Genomic DNA, 10,353 nt, shown 5'->3' on the forward strand with positions numbered 1-10,353 from the left:
ATTCAGCCATGTGTCTTATAACATTATTTACAATATTCATGTGATATCTTCACTCTTCCTATTTTCTCCTTGTGATTCTTATTTCTAACAATCTTTCTATTCTACTACTTTGTGTATGCTGAACTTTTGTACCTTATCCTTGGGTGATCTGGTTTGGCTGATTATTCTGAGGAGTATCTCTCTACTGTTACTTTCACTTCATCAGCGTCAATGATTGGCCCTTATATTTGTGATTAATGTACTTTTTTTTAGTTTTAAATTTGGGTTAAAAATAATGCTTATAGGGATTGTGAAAGGGATAGAATTGTGCATATATATAAAATGTTAGGAAAGTATCTTTCTCAGTAAATGATTATCATTATTGTTGGATAAACACATTGAAATGTTAAATGAGTATTTATAGTACAGTTCATTTCTAGATCTAATTTTTGTCTCTAGGATTATAATAATCATAATGGTTTAGAACTAAAAAGAACCTTATGAATTGTCAACTCTAGATGTCTCAGTTAAGTATGTGGAGACTATAGTTGAGAAAGGGTAAATTATTATATGCTTGTTTGAGGGAGATTAACTAATTAATTATAATTGATTTTACAACAAAAAGAAAATAAAAAGTTTAAAAGAAATTAACATCCTACTTCACAGAGCCTTCTGCCATGTTCCTGATTTTCCAGATTTCTAATTACTTGGGATTTTCCGTCATGAATAAACTTGCTTTGACATGTACTGTTTCTTGTTGCATGATGTTTCACTTTCTTTGACTGCTAAATATGCTTTTAAATCATCCATGGGCTCAGAGGAAGAAATACCAGAGATTGACCAAGAGACTTTGTGTTTAAATAGAATGAAATGTTAATGTTATCTAAGTAGATAAATTGGCTATTTCATATTCTAAAATGTGAATTTTTAAATTGTGCGTCTTGAACTTACTTTAATTTATAGTTAAAATAGGCAGGAAATATCTTTCTTGTGACATTTTTGCTAATTTTTTTGTCCTAGGAAGCAGCTATGCTCGTGAATGGGCAAGAAAGAGGAGAAGGAAAGAGTTGATATATTTATGGTCTAAAAATGTGTGTGTGCGTGTGTGTGTGTGTGTGCGTGTGTGTGTGTGTGTCTTCATTTTATAGAAAGAGAAATTAAGTGCTAAAAATTCAGTAAACATTTATTAGTTATTTATAAAATGCGAGATCCTTTACTAGACATTCATGGTAGAGCGCTGACTGAGACAGAATGTCCTACAATCTTGGCATCAATTTTCAATTCAGACTAGCTAACTCTAAAGTTCTCATAATCAGTATTTTAAAAAATATTTTCTCTATATAATGTAATCATTCATTTCAGTTTGATTAATTGCAGTGGGGAAAATTGCATTATTTTTACACATAAATATTTAGCATAAAATAACACTATATACATATATAGCAACTATCAATAATGTGTATATATATGTTATTATGTACCATAGAGTCAGAACTGTTTCTACATAAGTAGCTGAACTTCCAGTGAGTTTTCAGAGGCAATTAATTCATTCTCTCTCTCTCTCACTATATATATATAGTTATATATTGTTTTAGATACTATGATTTTCTTATTTAAAAGATATATTTCTATATATTATACATGATTTATATATTATATTGTTTATGTGATATTGTTATATATCTATGTAGTTATATGTTATATTGTTTTAAATATATTGAGAAAGAGAGAGAGAACACTACAGAAAATACAACAGAGCAATGAGGTCAATTTAAAGACTAAGGTGCAACTGTCACCACTCCTATTTAATGTTGCATTAGAAGCACTTGCTAGGGCAATACAGCAAGAGAAGGAAATAAGAGGCAGCCAGATCAGCAAAGAGATGGTGAAACTGTCACTATATGCAGATAATACATGATTTTGTACATAGAAAACCCCAAGGACTCAACAACAACAACAACAAAACCCTATTAGAACTAGTAGAGCAATTAATAGAGTGGCAGGATACAAGATCAATATCCAAAAGTCAGTGAGATTCCTCTAAAGTAACAAAATACAGAGAATGAAAATAAGAAACCAGTACCATTTACAACATTGTTGTTATGTGTTGTCAAGTCACCCTATGTACAACAGCTCTGAACTCTGCTCTATCCTGTGCCAACTTATTGTCTCTGACACATCTGTCCCCATTAACCCAGTCTTTGAGTCAATCCATCTCTCAAGGGTCTTCCTCTCTTGTGGTGTTCTTCCACCTTCCCGACTGATCCCTCCTTACAACATGCCCAAAGTATCTAAGATGAAGCTTCAGAATTCTTGCCCCTATGGATCAGTCTAGTCTCACCCTCTCTAGTATGAACCTATTTTAGCAGTCCATGGTATATTCAATAATCCTCTCCAGCATCATAGCTCAAAGGCTTCTATTCTCCTTCTATCATCCCTAGTCCTTGTCCACCTTTCTGATGCATAGCAAGTAATTGTGAAGACCATGGCCTGGATCAAGCACACTTTTGTCTCCAGACTGACATTGTTGCCCTTCAGTACTCTGGAAGGGTCCCTGACAGCTGAGTTTCCCAATGCAATTTATCTTTTGATTTCCTGGCTACTGATACCAAGAATATTGATTGTGGAGCCAAGCAAGCTGAAGCCGTTAACAATCTCTTCATTGTCTATCATGATGCTGCCAATCTGGTGAGAATCTTTGTTTTCTTGATGCTCATTTACAATAGTCAACAACATATTGAGATACTTAAAAATAAACCCAACTAGAGACACAAAAGACCTCTACAAAAACCCTACAAATCATTTCTTCAAGATACAATAAAAGACCTAAATAAATGGAAAAATGTTTCCTCTTCGTGGATAGGAAGACTTAGTGACAGTAACAATTTTGCCATAAGCAAACTACATGTTCAACACAATTCCAATACGGATAGCAAATTCATTTTTAAAGAGATAGAAAAGGCAGTTGTCACATTTATTTGAAGAGGAAACAGACCCCACATAAACAAAACACTTCTGAAAAGCAAGAATGAAGTGGGAGGCATAGTGCTCCTTGATAGTACTGGTATAATGGTAGGCACATAGACCAATAGAACAAAATAGAGAACCCAGAAATTAACCCATTTGTCTATGGTCAATTGATACCTGACAAGGAATCAAAACCTATCAAATGGGGAAATGACAACCTCTTCAACAAATGGTGTTGGCAAAACCGGACTTCTACCTTCAGAAAGTTGAAGCAGGATACATTCCTCTCACCATACCCCAAAATCAACTTAAGGTGAATAAGAGACCTAGGAGTAAAGCCCCAAACTAAAAAGATCAAAAGCGACAAAGTGGGACCAAGCTTAGAAAATCTAGCCTATGGTATAAAGAGGCTGACAAATACAGCCAAAAATACATAACCAGGAGAGGATAAAATTGATGAATGAGATCTTTTAAAAATTAAATCCCTGTGTACATAAAAACCCTTTTCCAACAAGGTGAAAAGAAAACCTACTGACTTGGAAAAGCATTTAGCAATAACATCTCAGACAAGAGTCTCATAACAAAAGCTTACAGAATCTTATCGGGCCTTCACAAGAAAAATACAGATAACACAATTACAAAATGGGCAAAAGGCATGGAAAGAACTTTTCACAGAGGAAGACATTTGAATCTCCAACAGACATACAAAGAAATTCTCAAAATCACTGGCAATAAGAGAGATGTAAATCAAAACCACAATGAGATACCATCTTACTCCACTTGCTGTGGCAAAGTATAACAGCAAGTAATAAACTTTAGAGAGGATTTGTAGAGATAGGAACTCTCATACGCTGTTGGTGGGATTGTAAAATGAGATTTGGACACCAATGTTCATAGCAGCATTACTCCCCGTTGCAAGAACATGGAAACAGCCCAAATGTCCAACCACAATAGAATGGATTGAGAAATTGTGGTACATTCAGATAATAGAATACTGTGCAGCACTCAGGAACAATGATTTTGAAAATCATTACATAGCTTGGGGGAGACTGGAACGCGTTATACAAGTGAATTAACTCAGTCTTATAAGGATAGACACTGCATAAGACTAGAAATAGAAAGATAACTAGTAAAATGTGTATGAGGATCCAAGTGGAGGCTGGTGGAAGTATAGGAATGAGGATGGGCAGGGGAGAAATCACAGGGTCACACAATTTGGAGGGTAGAATAGGGATTGAAAGATATGGGAAAGATCCAGCAGGGTAATGGTGGGCATAGTTTAATGGTGGTTGCTTTTATAAATGATTGTATGAAACACAATGTGAATGAAGGATAATGTGAAACACAATATATGTGGACTTTGTAAACAAACCAATACGAAATAATTTTTTAAAAAGACTAAGGTGTACCAAGCTCAAACTATGATACTTTCATTTGCTTCATATACATCTGAAATATAGTTTATGAATAAGGAACACCGAGGAAGCACTGATATCTTCGAGTTGTAGGTTTGGTGACAAGTACTGAATATATCTTAGGTTTTCTAAACAAATAAATCTGTCTTCACGGAAATATAAGCAGGGTGCTCTTTAGAGCAAGCAAGGTACAGCTTTATCTTATGTATTTTGGGCATGTCATCAGGAGGAAATAAATAGTCCTTGGAAAAAGACACAATGCTTAGAAAAATAGAGGGTCAGTGAAAGATAGGATGGCCTTAAAAAATATAGACACAGTGAGTGCAACAATGGATTGTGAAGGAGGTGCAGGGTAGGGCAAGAAATACCTATTGTTCATAGGGTAGAAATGGGTTGTAGTTGACGTGGTTGCACCTAAAACTTTCTTTCTAGGGAGAGAAGGAGAATTAGATCTTTTCAAGCACCTGCATGCAAACTATTCAAATGTTATTGGTCCTAGATGGCTCTCAGCTCCATTTCGTGCAGAGGGTAGTGTGTAAACTTTAAAAGCCTGGTGTTGGGAAAAAAAAGCCTGATGTTGGACTTTGAAATGGACCTGTGCTTATTGCCCATCTCTACCATTTACCTAGCTGTCTTATCCATGAAAATGACTTCATTTCTCTAACCTTGCAGTTTCCTCCTGTAAACTATTACATGAGAAAGTAGAATGTTATGTATCTCATGGTTATTGTTATGTGCTCTCGAGTCAGAACTGAATCACAGCTCACCCTCAGTAGGTTATTAGAGGCTGTAAATGGTGTGAATGGAGGTTGCTCAGCCTTTTCCCATAGAGCAGCTGGTAGATTCAAACCTCTTGTCTTTGAGTTAACAGCACAAATATTATTGATCTCAAACCATCATTTACCTTATTAAAAATACAGAGTTGTGGTAGTGCAAACAGTTAATATGTTTGATTACTGACTGAAAGGTTAAGAGTTTGCATACAACCAGAGATATTTGGTGTGATAAGATTAGCCAGAGAAAACTGTAGGGAGCCCGTTTCTACTCTGACACACATGGGCTCACTATGAATCAGCATGGACTGCAGAGCAAATGGCAACTGCTTTTGTAAAGGAAATATGAGCACCTCAAATCTGACTTTAGCATACATTCAATATCAGTTACTGTTGCTATGAAATGAAGTGAGATGCCTATGGGAATTTAACTCTAGCATTAAGTCATCTATAACTTTACAAATGATTAGGCTTTGCCTCTTGTGGTCATACTATTTCCACTTTATGGCTTCAGCCAGCATCTTTCAATTTTGAACAATCTGAATAGTATTTAGGGCAGCTATCTTTGGGGTTAGTTCTATTACTCTGCTTTCAAGCACTGTTTCTGTGTTGTAGACAATGAAAGTGAGAACCCTGTGAGGTTATGTAGGACATGGTTGCTGTTGGTATCGCTGCTACAGTTCAAGTCACTCAGTACTCCTCCTGGCTGACTGCACTGCTTCATTGGAAAAAGGTCCAGTGAGAACAAGTCATTTATTTACTCAAAATATTTATGGGATAGACTCCCATAAATCGCTCTAATACGTAACAATGGGATAATAAAATTCCAGGGTTTGGAATGGATGTTGTTCTTACTTTCTGGCCAGACCTTTGTGTTTTAGAGAGTCCATATGCTCACATCTCAGAGAAAGATTGAAAAAAAACAAACCCACAAACCTTCCTTTAATTTAAGGTTTGCTAGTGACCTCTTATTTATTCATTTCCTCTTCTTTTTTTCCAAACTAAGATTTTTCACAGGCCTTCATATAATTTTTCCAGCTTTTCTGGTATAAACCATCTGTGGTCATTTTGCAGAGTCTCTTTGGGTCATGGGAAAGTTCTATCTTTCCTGCGTAGCACGTATACGAGTCCTCCACACCACAGCACAATTTACTAGGAGCTCGGCATATCTCTGAGGAATTTAGATGTGGTTATGATGACAAGCTTGTTGCCTATTTATGGTTGTGAAAAAAATTTCTAATGTTTGTACATTTAAGAATAATTTTTCAGTTGTAAAGAAAAGGGTATTATTATTTTTTTTTGGTGATGATTCTTTTCCTCAAAGAGACAAATTTTTGTAGCAGCTCTATTACAGAAGGCACATCCTCAAGTTTTCAATTTTCTGTTACTATTTAATTTTATTTTGGTTTTACAGAAACTTTATAATAGACCCTGAAAGGCTAAAAAATACAGAATATGGTGTCAGGCCTATGTTGACATTACCTCCTGGATAGACTGTACCCAGTCTTCTGAATGCTCATGTCTTTAGTATTCATCTTTTCTCATCAGACAAGTTATTTTCTTCTTTCATGACCCAAAATTTTAGGATAATTTTCTTTACTATTCTAATCTAGAAAGTCTCTGTATTACAAAATATAAATTTGTCTGTATTATGATACTTGTTGATACTTGGAACAGTTGGCCTTGCCTCATGGTAAGGAGCTGTGCTGTCAACCAAAAGGCGTATGGTTCAAATCCACTAGCTACTCCGTGGGAGAAAGTTGGGCAATCTCCTCCCGTGCAAATTGTTGTTGTTGTGTGCCATTCACTCACCTGTGACTCATAGTGACTCTATGTATAATAGCTCTGAACTCTGCTCCCTCCTGAACCACTCTTGCTGCCTCTAACACAACTACCACCGTTACTCCAGTTAGTGTGTCAATCCATTTCATCAGAGGTCTTCCTCTCTTGCACTGTTTCTCCACCCTTTCAAGCATGATGCCTTTCTGTAGAGACTGGTTCCTCCTGGCCACATGTTCAAAGTATGTGAGATGGAGCTTAAAAATCCATGCCTCCAAGGAGCAGTTTGGTTTTACCCTCTCCAAGACAAACCTGTTTGTTTTTTGGTGATCCATGATACGTTCAATGCTCTTCTCCAGCATAACAACTCAAAGACATCAATTCTTCTGTCAAACCCAGTCACTGTTCAGCTGTCTGATAAATAGCAAGTAATTACAAAGACCATGGCCTGAATCAGGAATAAGTCGGTCTCCAGATTGACATTGTTGTATTTCAGCACTTTTGAGAGGTCCCTGACAGTAGCTTTCCCCAGAGCAATTTATCTGTTGACTTCCTGACTGCTGGTGCCAAAAGTATTGATTGTGGAGCTGTGCAAGCTGTAATTGTTAACAAGCCCAGTCTCTTCTCCATTCTGTCATGGTGCTTCCAATTGGCCCAGTGATGAGAATCTTTGTCTTTGATGTTGAGCTTCAGTCTATCCTGAAGACAGCAGCCTTTTTCCTTCTGTAGCAAATACTTCTGGTCCTCCTCAGTTTCAGCAAGCAAGGTGGCTTCATTTGCTTGATGTTAATCCAGGCCATGGTCTTTGCAATTACTTGCTGTGCATCTGAAAGCTGGACAATGACTAGGAATGATAGGAGGAGAATTGATGCCTTTGGACTGTCATGCTGGAGAAGAGTATTTGAATATATCATGGACTGCTAGGAGAGCAAACAAGTTTGTTCCAGAGAAGGTGAGACCAGGCTGCTCCTTGGAGGCAAGAATTCTGAAGCTTTGTCTGACATACTTTGGAAATGTTGCAAGGCGGGACCAGTCCTTGCAAAGGGATGTCATGCTTGGGAGGGTGGAGGGACAGTGCAGGAGAGGAAGACCCTCAATGAGTTGGTTTGGTTCAGTGACTGAGGTAGATGGGGTAGGTGTGTCAGAGACAATAAGCTTGACACTGGATACAGCATGTTTTAGGGCTGTTGTACATAGAGTCTCTGTGAGTTGCAGGCAACTTGATGGCACATAACAACAACAAGTTGTTGTCTTTCTCCAATCCTGATGCCACATTCCTTTTCATAAAGCCCAGCCTCCCAAATGATCTGTTCTACATATAGATTGAAAAGGTATGGATATATTGTGGACACATTCCTTTCCTGATTTTGAACCACACAGTATTTACTTGTTGTATTCTGAAGACAGCTTCCTAGTCTAAGCATAAGTTTCACATGAGCACAATAAAGTGTTCTGGGATTCCCATTCTCCTCAAGGTTAGCCACAATTTCTTGTGATCCACACAGTCAAATTTTGCCTTCGCTTAGTCAATGAAGCACAGACATACATTTATCTGGTACTCTGGATTTTTCTCATGAACAATATCAGTGATACTGTTGAATAATTTCCACACTCTGTCAGGTTAGTCTTTTTTTAGAATGGGAACAAATATGGATCTTTTCCAGTCAGTTTGCCAGGTAGTTGTCCATCAGATTTCTTGGAACACTTTGGTGAGCAGTTCCAGGACAGCATCAGTCTGTTGATTTATGTCAATTGATATTTCATCAATTCCTGGGGCTTTGTTTTTTGTCAATTCCTTAAGAGCAGCTTGAACTTTCTCCATCACCATTGCCTCTTGATCATTTGTCGTTTCATGAGATTCTTTGTGTCAGCCAATTATTTTTGGTATTGTGACTCCGTATACTCCTTTCAACTTCTTTTGGTGATTCCTGGACCATCTTATATTCTGCTGATAGCATCCTTAAGTATTGCAACTCAAGGCTTGAATTTGTTCTTCAGTTCTTTCAGCTTAAGAAATGCTGAGCAAGTTCAGCCCTTTTGAATTTCAGACTCGAGGTCTTTGCACATTTCATTATAATACTTTGCTTTGCCTTCCTTTGCTGCCCTTTGAAATCTTTTGTTTTGATCCTTAATTTCCTGATTCTTACCCTTTGCCTTGGCTTCTCAGTGCACTAGTGTAATATTCCAAGTCTCTATTGACATCCATCTCAGTCTTTTCTTCCTCCTAAGTCTTTACAACGACCTTTTACTTTTTCTATGAGTGATATAATTTTGTTGTTGTTCCAGTTTTATTATCTGGTTGGTAAACTAGAAAATGTTTCTCACCCAAGAGCAGACAGGTGAGCTTAATCTTCTTTCTCATCATCGCTGGCCCTTCTTGGCATTCTTCCTCTTCACTCGGCCTGGTGTCCCCCACTATGTGGAGACTGAAGGGAGAAGTTGTTGTATTTCTGGGAGTCTAGGTAGACAGTGAAGGATGGGATATTATCCACATGCTTTCAGACCCTAATAAGGTATTATTGGATCAGTATGCGGGTGTGTCAGATGGACTTGGCCAAACTCAACTTGCATACTTGGGTCTGCAGATGCCTCTCCAAGAAATCTTCAATCTTCAGGCTCAGGATGTAATCTAGCTTCACCTTGCCCTTGTCCAGCATGCCAATGCTGACCAGTCACTGGAGCAGTGCATTGTCTTCAAATAGATGCCGTAGGTCCTTCTCGTCTAGTGTCAGCAACTTTCAGACAGCTTTGCAGCTCTTGGCTAGAGTAAACTTGACCCTCCAGACATTACATTTGTTCCATAGCCCTTACTTGCCAGTAAGGTTCAGCTCTTGGTTGAGATGGGTTTCTCCAAGGGTCTCTGCAGAGTCACGTAAGTTTTCTAACAAATCCAACTCTGGGCCACTGGCATGCTGGCTCTATTTACCCACTTGCACCTGAGAACTTAGCATGGTCACAGAAAAAAGAGGCATGAATGATATACTTGATATCCTTTAAGAGCTCATCTGGTCTTCATTCAGTAGTGTTCAAGACCTCAAACCTGTTTCTGAGGTGATTTTTAAATTCAGGTGGGATAGACTTAAGGTCAAATTTTGGTTCTTGTGGATTTGATTTGATATTCCTTAGCTAATTTGAACTTGCATATGACTAGTTGTTGGTCTGTTCCACAATCAGCACCTGTACTAGTGTTCATAGCTGATATTGAGCTATTCAGTGATTCTTTCCACAGATATAGTCCATCTGAATGTGTGCATACCATCAAATGGAGCCCATTAGTGGCCATTTTTGTTTTTTATAAAAGGTATTTTCCATGACTAAATTATTGATTGTACAAAATTCTATCATTCTATCCAGCTTCATTTCTGTCACCAAGTCCATGCTTTCCAACTACTGATACTTCTTCCCTGTTCCTAACTTTTGCGTTCTACTCACCCATTATT

At 37.6% G+C, this 10,353-nt stretch overlaps 1 pseudogene; it reads right to left on the bottom strand.

Moving 5' to 3' along the window:
• Positions 1–9,274: 9,274 nt before the first annotated feature.
• On the bottom strand, positions 9,275–9,824 carry LOC102867498 (annotated as a pseudogene).
• Positions 9,825–10,353: the final 529 nt, after the last annotated feature.

Source organism: Elephantulus edwardii, unplaced genomic scaffold, assembly GCF_000299155.1.
Source record: "Elephantulus edwardii isolate Elephantulus edwardi_28Jun2011 unplaced genomic scaffold, EleEdw1.0 scaffold00206, whole genome shotgun sequence".
NCBI lineage: Eukaryota > Metazoa > Chordata > Mammalia > Macroscelidea > Macroscelididae > Elephantulus > Elephantulus edwardii.